A 16,033-nucleotide genomic window follows, 5' to 3' on the forward strand; every position below is an offset into this window, starting at 1 on the left:
GATCTACTTTCTGCAGTAATAAAAACCCAATGGGATGGATATTTCTGAGATTTATATTACCGTTCTATATTAGTCACATAACTAAGCAGTATATAGTAAATAGGATATATTTTCCTCAAAACTCTAATTGTACGCTGCAAACTTAACCATTTGTGTATACGTGTGTGTGCTTTCACACATGTGTATGTGGAGTGCACATAACAGCCTACACAGCTGCCTAAATAAATTGAACTTTATTTTTATGGAAAACTCTTGATCTTGAAGGTCGTATTTTTCATTTTTTTATGAGGTTTCAGGCAATTGGTGTAAATTTTTGAATTTTTTTTCTTCTATGAGTCTTGTGAGTATCTCTTTCCCCATTTGGAATTTTTCTATACCAGTTTACCAGTCAGAAAAAAAAACAGCTAAATAAATACAAATCTTGTGATTTAAATAATCTGTCCCTCTTTCACAAAAAAATAGAGGCCTTCTATAGGGAGCTATATATAACAGTAGCTTGTGAAGTTCAGTTAGTTTCTTCAAACTTTCTAATGAATACATAAAAGTAAGGAAAACTGGCATTGTTCAAAATGTCTTACTAAGCATAACATGGGCATATGCATTGAACTGCACCTCCCTGCAAACATCTGTGTGTCTGCTGGTACCCAAGGGAGTAAGAAATGAGCTCTCCAGCTTTCATGTAGTCATACGGAACCTATTCTGACAATGATTTATTAAAAGAGAGCAAAGCAAGAGCTTCTTCCTGACCTACCTACCTGGAGGAAAAGAGGGAGGATTCATGGGTTTTCTCTTCCTTTGTGTTATCAGTAGAGAAGTAGGAGAACAAGGGAAAAATAATGCCTCTCATGCAGTCAAGGAGGTAACATTCATTCACACATTATCCCATACTCCATCTAAACCTAAAGATTCATACTTAATGAATTATATTTATAATAAATCATTTACACAGATTTAGCAACAATATCTCACTCTATAATCACACATATATTGATGTGCAAGCCGTAAGAGTCGAACATTATTTGAAAAGGAGCTGCACTGCAACCTGAGCATCTCAAAGCTTAGTACACTGGAAAGTTTTCAGATAAAAGTCAGGAGCAGAAGGATAAACTTGATAAATCACTGAAATAAGTGAAAAGGATGAATCTTTGAGCAGCCACAGATAAACCTGCAGAACAGACAGATTAATTCATCCCAATTCTACAATAAAATTCTTTTTGCATCTGATAAGCAGCAAACTTACTGGTAGAAGAGGCTTGTGTTTTTTGGCAGTGCAGACTATGTGTATGTATCCATGTACATGTAACACAAGAAAGCAAATCCTTGACATTAGAACTGCACTGACTACACTGTTTCCAGTCCAAAGCAGACAGAGATTGATTAAGTATCAATAATGATTTTTTAGACTAAATTAGTTCTTAATGAAGTAATTTCTTCAAATTTTGACTTTAATAGACATAAGTCTCTGCTATAATATCTGCGTTTCAAATATCCTGCTTGCAGTGAAAGCCTATTTGACACGTATGGCTCATCCACATATTTGGAAAGCTTTAATCTTTCCTGTAATTACCTCCAGAATTTTCATCCAGGCACTTTGTTTTTGCAAAGCATCTGTCTCCATAATTGATTCCTACCAAATTTTGGTGGGAAATAAATGATGTCAAATAATTTTCATATTTATTTCATATTTATTTTCATATTTATTTCATATTTATTTTCATAATTTTCATATTTAACTACTCCCACACCATGAGATTTTATCAATAGTCCTGAAAAAAATTATCAGTCTCACATGGCTATACATATTCCTCCTGACTATTTGATTGTAAGAAGAGAAGGACCCTATGGTCTCAGTGGCAGATGCAGAAAATATTGCCACCTGAAACTAAAATTAATCACAACTAAATAGATAAGTTGTTCACAGACTTGGGTGTTATGAGGAGGTTGTCTTTTGGTTCTGAGCCTACCAACGCTTTTACCTCCCTTTTTGCTGGAGAACCCATAGCTCTGTGTTTCTGCCGTTATGTCCCTGTCTCTGGTGTATGTCACCCTGTAACAATCTGCTGCTTTCTCCTGTCAGTGAAATAGTTTTTAAAAACTGGACTAAATACCACCCTGGTATTCAGACCACAGACTGTCCCTCTAGCACTGCTTTGCTGTTACAATCTGTGTAAGGCCGAAGCATTCAAATCATAGAGAGTACACTCTATAATACTTCTAGGTAATGGGAACTAAAACAAACAAACAAACAAACAAACAAACAAAACCAAAAACAAAACAAAAAAAAAACCAGACTGACCAAAACCTTGCAAGTCTTTCTGTGTAACTTTTCTAAGTCCTTGGTACCATTATGGTGAGAAGTCACCCTCCTAGAACACCACACAGTAGAATAAACACCACAAGCTGGTATTTACAGCCAATTGCTTAGACAGTAACATCATTAAAAAAGGATAATAGGAAAACTACCTGAAGTTCTTTCTACCAAATGAAAAGCTTCCCCTTAGAAGAAGAACACATCTGTGTTTCTTTGCAGACGAAACACCTGGACTTTTTTGCATCACTGAGATACAATTCATTGCCATGTCAAATCTGTCCTAGCACAACTGCCCTTCAGAATAACAGAGAGACATGAGAATACCATCACTAACTAGCCAAGATAAATACCAGAAGTTAAAAAAAAAAAAGAAAAAAAACATGGAGAAAGGATCCAGTGGTCTCCATGTTCCATCAAGAAATGAAAACATTTGAATATATCCATATGCACTGTGAGGCAAAGCACTAGAGAAAGTAGGGCTCCTACTGAAACACAAACTCAAACTACAGATGGAAATTCTGACAGCTTCCTGGCGGAATTTATAAAACTTCTACCAACCATGGAACCATAATCACCAGATTTCTATCCTTAGATATCTGAATCATCTATTGCACAGTCCCAGCCACACAGGAGTACTGCATCTTGTTTTCTGCTTGTAATTAAAAAAAAGGTGGTGGATATGAGCCTCTTCCTTTAAGGTCCTCACCTTGAGGATCCCACAGGGATTCATACAATCTACATCTATCTACATGAGACTACTGAGAGAGAGAGTGATATGGCATGTGTTCAATTGCTAACAGTATGTTGCTGACAATCTACTATTTATCTCATTTTCTGATGCAACTATCATCACTATAAAACATCAGAATAACTACAGGAAATTAGCTCTTAAATGAAGAACAGATGAATCAAACTGTATCCAGACAAGACCAAAGTGATGCTTCTTTGCAAAGGGAAACACATTGAAGACCTCCACCTTTTCATGATGGGAAACAGCCATTCTTTCCACAGTTGGATGGAAATTCTAGGTCCTCTTTGACTCCTCAAAAAACTTGGAGGCATATGCTTTTGGTAGCATATGGTTCAAAAAAATGTATCATTTTTCCTCTGTCTTGCCTCCCCCATCCCCCATCCCCCATACGAGAATCTGGCCAGTATGGTCAATGTACTAGGCACCTACAGACTGGATTACCATGCCTCACCATAAGGAAAAAGAAATCAGAAGACAAAGTATAAAATCCTCTTACTTCAATATGCTAGTTCCCATTTTCTTCTTAGATCTAACACTCAGAAGCATTCCACTCTATGCCATGTCTCTGGCTGTTCCAGTGTCCCTTATAAAGCTTGAGCCTAATTTTGAAAGTACTTATTGGTATGCTGCATGTACACCATGAAAAACCAAGGAACAATGGCTGTGCCAACTACATTTTTCTGCAATGAAGCATCTGAAGTTTGAGTACAAAGCATTCTTTACCAAAGGGATCTAACTATAGCAAACAGCAGAGGTGGTGAAGGACAAAGGCTGAAGCAGCAAATTGTTCGGAAGAGGAAGCCAATCTGTTTACATATGACTTGGATGCCAACAGGACCTGCAACATTTGTGTGAGGAGTTCTCACAAGTCAGCTTTAGAAGACACTTTCTGCCTACTACCATTGCCAAAATGTAGTCTATGAAACATGGTAACAGCAGTGCATCTAATGAAAGTCTGAGGAAGAGATAATGAATCATTAGCAAACAGAAAAAAAAAAAAAAAGAACAGTAAGGGAGTATCAGAGCACCACAAAACCTTAATGCACTGCCAACAGCAGAGCTTGCACAACTACAGTGACTAAGCATGTGGTTAGAGTTCACCGTGAAACTGAAAAAAGTCAGAGGTTTTTTTATGTAGCCTTTTTGAAGGAAAAAATATGAGGGAAGGGCAAATCAGCATTGCTAGAAATAACTTTGTGAAGATTGGAAATGGTGATAGAGCCCTAGGGGACACAGGCCCAAAATAAACTAACACTGTACAGAAGAACAGAGCTTTTTTGTAATTACATTTCTTTAATTAATAGGGTGGTGTTTGGGTCTACTATAACCAAACTCTAAAAACTGAAGTGAAACTAGTCATTAACATTAGAGAGGCACAAATAGTTTTCAGGATATTAAGATTCCCTACTTAAAGACTGTGTTGGCCATGGAATAGAAGAGAATTTAAGCCCTGAAAAATGCTTTCAAACAGAAAGAGAAGCTAAACAGAATGCATCCAGAGGAAGAAGTAAAATAATGACATCCATTAGTAAAGAATAAATATCCGGATTCATCCCAAAAGTACTTGAAAAAGACAACAGGACTCATCCCAAAAGTACGTGAAAAAGACAACAGGACTCATCCCATAAGTACTTAAAAAAGACAACAGGACTCAAGAACACAGATCTTATATATCCACAGCCATAATCAGCAAAACCTTCAAAACAAATGAAAACCTTCAGAAAAGAAGATAAAATGGTCAACCATAAGAAAAAGGCGTCTTTTTATATTAATACCACCACATGCCAGAAAGGAAAAATAAACTACACCTGCAGTGACTGAGAAGGAACAGATAACCAACAAAAAGGCAAATATTTAGAGTCGATTTAATTCCTTCAAAAGACACTAAATTTAGACACCTTAAAGATTAACAAAAATGCAGGTTTTTTACATGGAGTTACAGCATTGGATTAGAAATGTGTTTCAGGATAGTCTCTCCAGCAGCAGTCAAAAGATCAGTATACAGCTGGAACTCTTAGGTATCTTTCACCTGAAGAATATGCAGTGATCACACTGTCACTAGAAATCTCAGTAAATAATGAATAAAAAGGTGTCACAGCAGCACCTAACCTGACAAATGCTGGACCTACACTCACGTCATTCCTTACACATGGCAAAGTAGTTCATAAAGTAACAGTTGAAAGTAAAAACATTAGGTGATCTTAGTGCAGTGGGTTCATACATCATGAGTACAATCAGTCACATGACTGAAACAAAGCAGAAAATATTATTAATGCAAAAGAAAACAAGTTTTAAATATATTTAGTTGCACTATTATTTCTGTTGAGTACATGATATATGTTCTTCGTTTCCTCTAGTTTTACATGAAAAATCTATGAAAAGGGTCATACAGGCTCTGCATTTCTTTAAGTTAAAAAATAAGAAAAATTATATTTTTCAGATTTTCTGCCAATCTAGCAACAGAAATTGTGAGATTAAACTAAAGGGGTTAATGTCATTAATGTCGAGTCTATTTTGCTGAGTTATTGCAGTTCAGTTAAAAACAGACATGGACGTGGTAAAAGTCTGGCACTTCCTCATGCATGTCTGACCACAATGCTGCAATATATCATTCCTCTACTTTTAAACAATGCCTGCAACTTTTAACATCTCCACACTCCAGCTCATGTAATGCTAACAGAGTACCATTCAGCAGATGAGTGAAAAGAGAACAGATTCTCGCTGTTTGTCATCTTCATGGCTTTCTAAATCAGCAGATGGTACAACAAAACAGACAATTTCCTCATCTGCTCTGTCCTCTGTTCATGTACAATGTGTCTCAGAAATGTTTACAAAGGCCTCGGTCTGCTCAGGAGATTTGTCAGGAGGAGTGTATGCATCCCTTTAGCATCTTCCAGAACCAGTGTACAGGGAGCCAAATTTCAGGACAAAGTGAGTAAAAAGCTGTTATGAAACTATACTGACATTCAGCTGTGCAACCTTAGAGATACTCCCTGCCTTAGCCGTCCTATCAGTTATTGGGATGATGAAAGCAACCCTCCTTTCTAAAACTTCTTGAGAGAATAGTCCCATATAGGCCTCTCCTACTGCTCACCAAAGTAATTGGAAAGACCCTCCAGAAATCTTTCAAGTGGTTGCTGTTTATTAGTACACTTAATGGTTAAATCATGTGTCTGCTTGGAGAAGCATGAGTTCTGTATTTGGATCCCTTCATTAAGTTCCAGCCACTCCATAAATAGCACAAGCAACACTAGCTGTTTGCATCTTGTTGAGTCAAAGTTTACAGCTTCTCCAGTCATGAGAGTCATTTTCATGATATTATGTTTCTATATTTGCTTTTAATTGCAAAGTAATCCAACCCAGGAGGCTTAATTATTTGATACACTAAGAAAAAGTGAAGCCCAAAGACTCTTATAAAGGTCATTTAACAGAAATGTCTGAGGATATCCTCTAGAAAACTGCTGTCATAAATTTTATATATTCTCTGATTGGTTTCTCATCTCAGAATGCAGTCATCTAATTGCGAGTTAAAGAAAACATCCTAGCCTCTAGATAACCATGGTGTAGAAGATTTTTGAGCAGCCTGAAGTGACAGTTTTTATTCCAAACCATGTGCCTAGCCATCTTTGGCTCCAAAATGGAGATCTTTTTATACTGTATTTACCTTTATTTACTAGAGTTTTGAGATGAAAATAAGCACCAGCAATTTATCCTTTGTGAATAAAATGCCTAAGATATGCCAAGCTAATTACATATTAATATAATTACAAATTTTAGTTACAGATAGCACTGAAAAAATTCTTTAATCAATGAAGTATGATGACCTAATTTGAATTCTGCGTATTTATTTATACTGGGAGTGCTTGCTTTCAAATGCAAGATGCTTAGGAGAACAACTGACTAAATGTCATGTTTTATGTATATTCAGTTCTTGCCAAATTAAAAGAAGAAATATATTTGACAGGAGCTTATAAATGTTTATATGTGTTAGAATCTGCCTGACAATAAGAAAATTGGTTTAGAGGGACATAACCTCAGAGCCTGCAATAGAGGTTTTTTTATAATTTTTTTGAGGTGGACACCAAATAGTTGAGAATACTTTATCTGAAAGCCTAGTAAACCCTGCAAAATTCCATGTTTCACATTCATATTGTCAGCCTTTCTTAAATTATTATGGTGACTTTTTAATCAACAAAAGGCCTGTTAAATGAGATTTTAAAAACTCTAATTTTCTTTTCTTCTAACTACTCCCTTTCAACCAGCCCATTAAAATCAATGTCACCTCAGTACATTCAAGTGCGTGTAGAAAACACCCCTTTAAGAATTAGTGTCACATAAACATAAGATCTCTCATGCCTCTGTAGAATGGTTTCCATTTCACAAAAAGCCAAACTGACAAAAATGCAACAGATTGCTGTTACACAGGGTAGATTTTCCCATCTCAGAATTCTTAATATTTTTCTGTGTTAAACAAATGTACCTTGAATACCACTGACACCCATAAGACACCAATCTGCTAGTCAAGTGATTTGGAGTCAATTCTCAACACTCTCATAGGCTACTGGTGCCACACAGGATGCATCATGTATCCTGGGACTTTAGCAACCACTTGGCACTTGCCTGAGCTTACCATCAAGACAGTCAAGGGGACCTTTAGTTTTGAAAAAGTCAAATTGAGCCTATCACTGATTGCTTGTGAGGATCCCTACCTTAACTTTCACAGAATCACAGAATCAACTAGTTTGGAAAAGACCTCTGAGATCATTGAGCCCAACCTATCACCTATCACCTTGTCAACTGGACTAAGTGCGACATCCAGTCACTTCTTAAACTTCAGGGATGGTGACTCCACCACCTCCACAGGCAGCCCATTCCAATGCCCAATCACCCTTTCTGTGAAGAACTTCCTAATGTCCACCCTAAACCTCCTCTGGTGCTCCTTAAGACTGTGCCCTCTACTCCTGTCACTGGTTGCCTGGCAGAAGAGACCAACCGCCATGTGGCTACAGTCTCCTTTCAGGTAGTTGTATGGAGTGATATGGTCTCCCCTGACCCTCCTCCTCTCCAGGCTAAACACCCCAGCTAACTTAGCCACTCCTTATTTTGTATTTGCTGCACATTAGCCCTGAAGAGGAAGGCAATAATATGCTGTTTCAGGTAACAGCTATTTTTTGAAATATCTCTGTCTCACCTATTAAACTTCAGCTTTATGTTAGAAGGAGCAGCCTCCTGCTATGATATCAATGCATGATAGCTGATGTTACTAAGCTAACTCTGAGCTGCAGCCCATCTGCACAGACAAGACAAAATACATTTCCCAAGAGCAGTACCCATGTCACTATTGATGCAAAACATGTTCTTATTATTTCAGAATCTTCATGTATTGAATGCAAACATTTTTAACTATGCCCTATACCATTTATCCTTGATTAAACCTCTTCTAGATAGTTAATCATTAATGATTTCTTTACAGTTGCTGTTCAAACAGCTCATCCATGGCTATGACATATCAAATTTCACAGACATGTTCTTTAATTGGATTCATTTATTTCTAATCTACTTAAGTCCTCACTACTGTAATGCTTGACTAAATAGACATTAAACTCACTTATTTAAACTGCTAAAATAAATTTGAGATGTATTCTATGAATAAAAATATTTGAAGGAATATATGTAGCACCATTGTTATTGTGTACCCAACTGAGCAGAAAATACTGGAAATAGCATGCTAGATAGCTCTATGAAGCATTTGGACAAAAGGATTTTGAGATTTTTTGCCAGAGATTATAAATTACTAGGCTTCTAAATACTAAAGATTTCTACAGCACATTGAGATATGTATTGAGGAGAACCAATGGGAGCTCCTCATGATTTTCATGAAGGTTTTGGATGTTTTTACTTGAAATCCAAGCACTTTTATTAGAAATAAGGGCCTCGTACCAGCTGTCCCCCCAGAGTAAGGGCTAAAACCAGCTAAGATGCTGAAAAGTGACTGAAAAAGTTGGCAAAAAAAGTGGATAAAAGTTATATCTGCCTGTTTAGTAGCTACAGAATACAATTGTGTAGCTATGGACTCCAATTTATCAGGGACATATACAACACTCTTCTCTGTGGGGCTTAAATATGGTTTTAAAAGCCTGTTTCAGATTTTTCTTTCAAAAACTAGTATTCTTAAACTCCATTTTGGGGAAGAATCCTCTAATCTCTATGATTCACCACATACTGAGAAGTTTCACAAAAGTAAGAAGCATCACACTGTGGTGTAGTCACTGATATAACACAGACTGCCTTGTGTGTAAGAAAACGTACATCATGGCATAACTCTGCAGTAAATGAGAATTATAAAGACAAGGATTATACCTCATACTATACATAAACCCCTCATGCACTGACATTTCAAATATTGATACTCTGACCATCTCATCTGAAAACTCAAAAATCTCAAAGTGGGACAACAAGAATGATGGGCTTAGAACAGCCTCTCTATGAGAAATAATAAAGGTTATCTTCAGGCTGTAAAAAGAGGTGACTGGGAGAACAAAATAAAATCAGTAAATTAAGAGCAACATACAGAAAATGATTATGAAGGAATTTTTCACTTCTTCTAACGCAAGAAATAGGGGCTATGAAAGGAACAGAAAGGTAGCACTTTCACAAAAATTAGGGAGGTCTTTCTTACCACATTTATTTAACCCTGGCAAAAGCTCACATGGTCTCTAAGAGTAAATGGACAAATTTGTGGAGGTAAAAAACTACACGAAACATTGACAACTAATAGTCTCAAAGATCTCAGTAGGAAATTACTTGAACTTCTCAAAGACTGGGAGAAAGTGGTGGGGAAACATTACTACACACTTCTCCTATTTTTTAACTCTTTCCAAAGTATTTCCCATGGTCACTACCAGTATGTGCCTGATTCTGTATAGCTGTTCTTATGTTACACTCTATATCACAGTAGTTAAGCAATTTTGTATTTCAGTTCCCTTGAAACCATGAAGAGTAGTCCCAACAATTTGCTATTAATAGTTTTAATAATTTACTACAAAAATTTCCTTAGTGATATTTCAGGTTGTATCAACTCATCTATGTTCCCCATAATTAAAGCCTTTGTTGTGACAACCTTCCTAAGATCCAAAAGTGAATACTTAAGGACTTAGCTTTTCTCTGATAACTTTCTTGATAAGCTTTTGTGGTCTGGGAATAATTTATTTGAGAAAAACAATTCTGCTTGAAAAAATATTTACTGTTCATTTTATTTGTCTCTCTTTGGGAAATATTCTATCTGCATGCCTGTCTTCCCAGTCTGCTTTTCTGATCAGCTGCACCTCACAGTGAACAGGTATGTTGAGTACAAAAGGATTCATTAACTCCACCTGATGAGGGCACCCCATTTACAGTAGATCCCTTTCTCTTTCATGAGATCAGTCCTTCCTTGTAATAAGACTTTCATCTTCCTTAGAAGAAGCAATATTTTTCTACCATGAAGTCTTTCTGATTCACTTGTCCAAAGTTACTTAGCTTCGGCCAAAGGAGAGCACTTGGCCTTTGAGAACCATCATGTGTCATTATCTGCCCAGAAAGTAAAAAAATGTGATGTGACACCTAACAATTACTTGACAACTGAGCTGTCTTTCACTTAAATTTTAAATGAGGGAGGGGGAGGAAGACAGCAAGAACTTGCATAGGATTTTGGCTTTTGGGGGTGAATGGCTCTTTGGTTTTTTTACAAATTAATATATCTGTTTTCTCATTTCATAATTTGTACCAAAGTTAGACTGCTTTTTAGCTCCTTTCCATCCACAGACAAATCTCTAGTGCAGCCAAATCTCACCCACATTACTTGCCACTTAGGTCTAAGTCTCCATTTGTATCCAATTCAGCTTGGTCATCCAGCTTGATAGATACACAATGTAGAAAATTTTATGTTGCTAAAACAAGAAACAAATAGCAAGAAAGGACACTATAACAAGGCTATAAGGTAATGCATAATTCTCTATTTTATTTGATTCTTTCCTAGTAGTCACTAATCTTGTTTCCTCAAAGTGTACATTATACATGGTTATATTTCTCAAGTGGGCTCATTAAACATCAAAATGTTTATAGGATAACTTGTTTCATTACCTAGACTCTCTGGGCTACAAAATAAGTAAAGCCACAATCTATTGCACAACTGCTGCTTACCCCACATCTCCTGTCAAATTCAGATGACCTTTTTAATGGTTAGAATAACAATTCATCATTAACATGCATAGTTCAAGAAATACATGCCCATGTTAAAATCCAGCTTATGAAACTGAAGAATGAGTCTATGGTGGGTCAAATGGTTATAGATAGTAAAATACTTACTAGGAATATCTAAAATTCCTCAACAAATAAATAGAAATAATTTAATAAACACAAAAACATCTAGCTATCATCTTCTTTAGAAATCTAAATCTATCATCTGCCTAATATCCTTGTCCTCTTCATCATTGCTTTGACTAGTACAGGCAGGGGCCTTAGCTGGCTTTAGTCATTCTGTTGTCACTGCTTCACATGCACATTCATCAAGGGTTTCTGGATGCTTAGAAGTGTCTCTGACTAAGCAGAGACACTTTTATTGTTCACATAAAAATGCCCACAGCATTCATGCAGATATACTCCACTGTCAACCTGCAATTGTCCTTGGACCAACACTACAGCTAATCTCCAGCTGAAGCAACTGAACACCTGATTTGCTTTGCACAAGTCCAATATGTCACAATCTATGAGATTTACTGTGCTTGTAGTGATCACTTGTGCAGCACATACAGAGCAACTCCAGAGTATCACACCTGTGCAAAGGGTGCTATTCACCTTCTGTCTTACTGCTTTCTTGAACTCACTAGATACCATCATGGAAGCCCTAATTGCATGTCCCCATGTTACACAGCTGCAGTCCCACAGGCAGGTGGTTTTCTTTCGATTGAAACCATGTCTTCACCCTCACTGCTGTTCTTCACAGACCAGAAAGCACCAAGGGATCTGATTATCTTTTGGAAGTTGACACTTTAACTCTCCTACTAGCATCTTAGCATCAACAGAATTATTTTGAGGAACATTGTTCAGAAGTTTGGCTGCAAATAAGAGGATGCTATCAAGTTATTTAGCCCCAAATGCAGCCTTTATTTGAGCAAATGCTCTATTGAGCTATGCCTCATGAAACAGTCATTAAGGGTTATTATTTTGTTCTGTGTACAAAACAATCTGTGGAAACAGCACGAAAAAAATAGCATGCAATGCCTTTGGGTGGATTTCAGCTAGCTGGGGCCTAAGTCAGAGGGAGAGAGTTTTCTATAGCAGCAGCCAAGGCTAGGAGCTGCCAAACACAGTACAGAGATGATCAAAGCCACAGGCTACTTGGGAACAGGCTGCCTTCAGGGCATGTTTGCTTCCTCACTGACAGCACAGATGTAAGAACATTGAATATTGGATGGGTTTAAAGGTCTTCACAATAGGTTATGTCAAAATATCTGCACAATGCTAGGGATATAGCCAAACTTCAGTTACTCAGGCATTTGAGTTTTCATAGCTGCACTGAAACTTCAGCAGATAATAGCTGTTATTTTCAACATTGCTGCCCCCAAGATTTATACACAGTGGTCTGTAGCTGAAAAACTATGGCTGTTCTTTATTAGGTCCCAGTTCAACACAATAACAAATGCATCCTTCAAGCCACCTCTATTTGGCAAAGCCAAGGAATATTCTTATTTCTGAGCATGTGTCTAAGGGTTTGGTTTTTTAATTTCAAAACTGAATTCACTAGGATATTGCCATGTACTGAAAGTTATGTCTAAGCATTTTTAGAGCCTGCCATGTGCTCAAGTGCTTTAGTAAATCAAGACTTCTGAAATTTAATTGCACTAAGTGGATGATAGTAAAAGACAACAACAGGGATAAAATGTTTAACTATGTTAAAGATCATGAGATTGACTCCAGACTTCAGCCATCCCAAGTCTTCCAAAGGGTCAGACACTTTACCCTTGTTCACACAGAGCGATTCCTGCCTCCATAAATAGTGTCATCAAAGTGAAAGGGGCTGCCTCTGAAGTAAACCACTGAGTACGAACATGTGTGCTGGAACCTGGCCCACACTGTAAAGTACAAAAGAGAGGTGAGGGAAGGAATATTAGATTTTAAACAGATACTTGTCACTGTTGAACGGACAAAGATTTATTTGTTAACACTTAATTTAGGCCATGTCAAAATGCCATATTTGTGTGTGTACGAATAAAAACTAGTAAGCACAACATAGTGTAGAGGGAAGATCTTGCTTCAGAAGCAGTTTAGAAACTTCTCACACCTGTTTTATCTCATGATAATTACAGTGAAACAATGTGGGAAGGGCAGCAATACTGAGACACAGCACTGAGCAACAAGAGTAAACATGCAACAGATTAAGGAAATTGTAGCAGAGCTAGTAAAATTGCCAGACTGCTTCAGAAACACAGGTCTACTCTTATGAGAGCAAGAGCCAGTTCTGCATCCAGTTTTGTGCAAAGAGGATGAGACCATGTAAGGCAATCCTTTGATAGCAGTAGATTGCTTGGCCTGTCTTTTCTGCACAGCTTTTAGTATGGTCCATAAATGAAATATAAATGTGACATGGTAAAACCACCAGACACTCTTCCAACTGCCTCTTCAGCTCTCTGAACTATCACAGAGCAGTGAATATAACCCTGAACCCCATGGTCTATTGTCTCCCCTGCTCTGCCACATAGGAGGACCACTGGGACTTATGCCCAAAGGGACTGAAGCACCCAGATGTTGTAGTGATGTTCACATATCTTGTTTATGCCATTCAGAGTGCAGAAGGGCAAAGTAAGGATAAAGTGTGAACAACCTCTCTAGCAAGAACAGCTGTGCTACAGTGTACAGTCCAATGTTTCCACGTAAAGTAAAATCTGTGGCAGTTTACCTTAAACCATAAACCATGGCATTTTAGGAGTAAGTATCCCTGGAGCAGACCGTGTACCTCTCATCAGTGAAATAAGGGAGACAGCTGGAGATGGTAATTGCTTCAGCCACTGCCTTGCTTGAATGTGTCTCAACCCCAGACAAACATTTTACAAGATCTGTAACTCAGTGTTTGGGAGGAGGCCGTTTCCAAAGGCATCACACTGAATGGGAAAATGATGAAGTGGAAAGCATTTGAAGTCATTCTTCTTCCTTGAAATAAAGACACTTTTTTGCAATCTTGAATTTTGTGCTGTGTGAGACTCTCAGCATGTATACATTTAAACTAATGACTGAAGGGGTGTTTTCCATAGGTCTGAGTTGCAGTCCTTTAATTCTTACTCTAGCAAATAAAACTTCATATGAGCAGTGACTCTGGGCTCTGGTTTTAGTGCATTGGCCATTACAGTCACCTGGTTTAAATACAAAAGTAGAAATTTGGAGTGAATTAAACAAATGGTAGCTAAGAAAGCCCCTACAAAAACAAAGAAGAACCACAGAAATGTACTGTGGATACCTGGAAAAGCCTGTCTCCTATTTGCAAGAAATATATAAACAATGTTCCAGGGAGACAAGCCTGTAATAAAAACTAATGCTGAGCAAACAGAATACTGCACCAACTAGTTCAAGAGGAATCCTTTTGTATTTTTTGCTTTGAGGCAATTCCTCTATATATTTAAATTGCTAATCAAATCGTGTGAATGATTGTAGACTTTGCAGTCTTAGGAAAAATACATTGCAGACTGAATGGAAAAATTGGGACACAGATCTGTGCACAATTAAGCAAAGGGCAAAAATTCCCTTTAAATGCAGAGAAATATAAAGGGAAAACAGCGAGGCAAATTGGTTTCTACTACTTAAAACTATTTAAGAAAAATACTCAAGCAATATCCAGCTCAAGTTACTAAGCCTTATCTTGACTATTTTAAGTTGGATGACTAAGCTGATTGGTACAACTAGTTCCACTAATGATATGAGAAGGTATGCACAGGATTACTTCTGCAAGCAGAACTTTCCCAGTGTATCCACTATCCTACACACTCCATCACACATTTGAGAGATAAAGAGAACCTCTATTTACCTTTCACTAAGAAGAGAACTCTGGCAATTCCAGAGAGGTCAATCTGAAAAAAAAATGCTCAAGAAAGGTAGGCCCCTGGGTACAAACCCACAATTTTTGGATTCTTCCATTGTCTAAGACGAGATGGAGGTGAAACCTGATGTTCCAGAGACAGGAAAAAAAGAGGATTTCTATGAAAAGCTATGAAAATATGTAACTGTCCACAAATATGGGGAGAGCTTTGTTTCCCTAAAGCCTACTTAATATGCTGCAAAGGACTGTTTTTGAAGTTTGAGCCATCACACATAAAGATAGCATCTTGCCTACATAATCATTTCAAATCTGGCAGTATACAAAGCTATGAATAGTAATAATAATTTAAATATGAATCATAGAATCATAGAATCGATTGGGATGGAAAAGACCTCCGAGATCATCAAGTCCAGCCCTTGGTCCAACTCCAGTCCATTTACTAGATCATGACACTCAGTGCCACATCCAATCTCAGTTTAAAAATCTCTAGGGATGGTGAATCCACCACCTCTCTGAACAGCCCATTCCAATGCCTGATTACTCTCTCTGGAAAGAATTTTTTTCTGATATCCAACTCAAATTTCCCCTGGCAGAGCTTAAGCCCGTGCCCCCTTGATCTATTGCTGAGTGCCTGGGAGAAGAGACCAACCTGGCTAGAACTTCCCTTCAGGTAGTTCTAGACAGTGATGAGGTCACCTCTAAGCCTCCTCTTCTCCAGGCTAAACAACCCCAGCTCCCACAGCCTCTCCCCATAGAACTTATGCTCCAGTCCCTTCACCAGACTAGTTGTTCTTCTCTGGACCTGCTCTAGCACCTCAATGTCTTTCCTGAACTGAGGGGCCCAGAACTGAACACAGTACTCAAGGTGTGGCCTCACCAATGCAGAGTACAGGGCAAGGATCAC

The 16,033-nt window shown here is 37.7% G+C and overlaps 1 protein-coding gene across 1 annotated transcript in view; it reads right to left on the reverse strand.

Annotated features, from left to right (window-relative positions):
• Positions 1–16,033, reverse strand: part of SIM1 (SIM bHLH transcription factor 1) — a 56,630-nt gene that overhangs the window by 17,861 nt on the left and 22,736 nt on the right. The gene's annotated exons all lie outside the window — the stretch shown is intronic.

This window comes from Pithys albifrons, chromosome 2, assembly GCF_047495875.1.
Source record: "Pithys albifrons albifrons isolate INPA30051 chromosome 2, PitAlb_v1, whole genome shotgun sequence".
NCBI classification, from domain to species: domain Eukaryota; kingdom Metazoa; phylum Chordata; class Aves; order Passeriformes; family Thamnophilidae; genus Pithys; species Pithys albifrons.